Below are 2,503 nucleotides of genomic sequence, written 5' to 3'. Positions count from 1 at the left end.
CCTGCTGGTTCTGCAAACTAACCTATATTTAGAAGCAATTTTGTAGCTTCCAGATAAATGCATTTCCTTCAGAGAGGGGGAAAAAGAAAAAAGCACTTCTCACACACACAGCCCAGCCCGGGTGACCGAGAAGTGGCTGTTTCTAATGAAACTTAAGGAATTCGTGATGTCATCTCGCGTGTGCCAATCCCTCCACGAAGAGAGGACCAGACAACGCCACAGCCCGTGGGGATCCCGCACAATCCGAAGGGTGTGTGTGTGTGTGTGTGTGTGTGTGTGTGTGTGTGTGTGTGTGTGTATCCAAAGCACATCGCGCTGGGTCGCAGTTTGCCGCCAACACAATGGGCGTATAGAAAGTGAAAGGGAGTGTTCTGTTTTATGTAACTTGTCTCTGGAAACCCTGATGACAACCCACCCCCCCACCCCCGAAGCCCCTCCAGGAACCAACATGGAAAACCAGTTGTTAGTCGCCATCCCGTCCCGTCCCACCCCCTCCCCCAGGCACGTCTGCTGGTGGTTCCCCTTTGTTTTTACATGATTTTTATTTTTGGTTAAAAAGTTAGGCTTCCCGAGCTCTAAAATACATGGAAACCTCCTGCTGTCTGTTCTAGAACGTTGGAAGCTGCTCTAACATTTTAAAAAAAAAAAAAAAAAAAAGCGTAATAAAATTTAGTGCATCATAGGCGATAAGGCTGAGGAATGTTATTTTGTTAAAGTTGGCACCAGAGTTCCTCTCAGAAAGGGAAATGTATTTACTTTGAAAAATACCCTGCGAGCTTGGGGAGCAGAGCAGAGCTCCTGAGGGGCTGGGGTGTGGGCGGAATGTTTCTAAGACAAAGGCAGTGATTTGGCAGGAACTTCAAGAGCGTGGAGGCAGGGGAGGAGGAGAGGGCTGAGCCAATGGGAGGGCGAGCCGGCCCGCAGCCCCCCACCCTCCTTCTCCACCCTCAAGTGACCCAACTCCCAAAATATTTGGTGCAAGTCATTTGTGTTGCTGTTGTTAAGAGAGTCTAGGTAGGGCAGGGCCTAGGTCTCCATCAGCTGAGTGGATCCGAGGTGCCATGGGGTGGACCTGAGTGGAGGTAGGAAACGGCCCCCAGGTTAGAAATCAGTTTTGAGTTCAGAGAGGGTGGTGGGCTCCTGGATCCGAATACCAGGGTTTTTCTGAAACGGATGGGGCTGGATAGATCCGGATAGGCTCTCGGTTAAACCATCCGCTTTCTGGACAGAATCACTGTTGTGTGTGTGGGTGGGAAGCTTCCTGGCATAGTGTCACATGTTGCTTTACTGACAGGGACGTGGAAACAGGGCTCCATAAACAGCAGGCGTCAGAGCTGCTTTTGCAATCTTCGAATTGGTCAGACTCCAGTATTTTCATGCAAGAGGGTGATTGGTAGAAAATGAATCTTCAGCGGGATAACGAAGGAACTTTAAGGTTCTAAATTTACATCTCGCGAATGCCCAGTGACATCAGTTTTTCAAAATCAATTGAAAATCTTTGAGAAGGAGATAGAACTTCCGAACCCGAACGACACTTGACATTTCCCAAAGGATGCGTGATGATCTGGGAGGTTAGGGCGAAAGAGAGGGTGAATCTGCATACTAGATTTTGCGAAAAAGTATTCATACCTGTGCTAGGACCAAATCTGGTGGACCACAATGTGAACTAATGGACCAAGGGTGGAGATATATCAGACTGTGCATTCACTGTGTCTCAGATTTGGGGCAAAAAAAAAAAAAAGAAGAAGACATCATCTACAGGAAAGACTCGATGTGATGTGAGCTGGAACTCCATGAAGTGTTAGCTCCTGCCTCTCCTGCAAGCCTTTTATTACCATCAGTTATAAATTCTTCCCTGTGCATCCCCTTTTGTTTTTTCTTTCCAAAAGTTACTGCCATTTGAAACGATGAAGAGGTCCTATTCAGGATTAAAAATAAAAACAAGCAAACAAACAATCGGTTTGTACTCTGCCTGCCAGCCATTGCCCTACCCGGCCAGTGAAGCAGTCTGCCATTGCTCACTGTGGTTTCCCTTGCTCTCCCATGCCGCCTGCCACCTAATCAGAGTTCAACAAATATTTGTTGAATCAGTTAATGAATTTCATTCCACATCTGATCTGTAGAGATTACCCAAATCCTCATAGGCCACGGGGAATCTAGTAGTGTGCTCCTTTTATAAGGGAGACCCAAGCTGAAGGATTCTAGGCTGGTATTTTGATCTAATTCCTTTTTATTATCAGCCTAATCTTGGATCATGTAAATGATGATCACACTATATCCGTCAAGACACTTTGCAATAAAAGATTCACCGTTATAGCTTATCCGAATTCAGAGTGAATCTGGAGATTCAATTAAATGATATCACCCGAGAGCTCAGTCCTAATACGGGGGAATGTTTTGATGTTTAGTGTTTCTTTTAGGTTAATAGCATTATTAGCTTGTATTAATGGATTATTAAGAGGATGACATCACATCTCAACTTGAGAAAGAAAATTCAGTGGTG

General features: G+C 45.7%; 1 long non-coding RNA gene across 1 annotated transcript; it reads left to right on the top strand.

Moving 5' to 3' along the window:
- The first annotated feature begins 1,015 nt into the window (after positions 1–1,015).
- Positions 1,016–1,956, top strand: LOC143269201 (uncharacterized). Its single transcript, XR_013045618.1, has 2 exons — positions 1,016–1,082; positions 1,295–1,956. It is a non-coding gene; the product is annotated as an uncharacterized LOC143269201 (long non-coding RNA).
- The last annotated feature ends 547 nt before the right edge of the window (positions 1,957–2,503 follow it).

This window comes from Peromyscus maniculatus, chromosome 18 (genome assembly GCF_049852395.1).
Source record: "Peromyscus maniculatus bairdii isolate BWxNUB_F1_BW_parent chromosome 18, HU_Pman_BW_mat_3.1, whole genome shotgun sequence".
Classification (NCBI taxonomy): Eukaryota; Metazoa; Chordata; class Mammalia; order Rodentia; family Cricetidae; genus Peromyscus; species Peromyscus maniculatus.
This window is presented reverse-complemented; position numbering and strand designations above follow the sequence as displayed.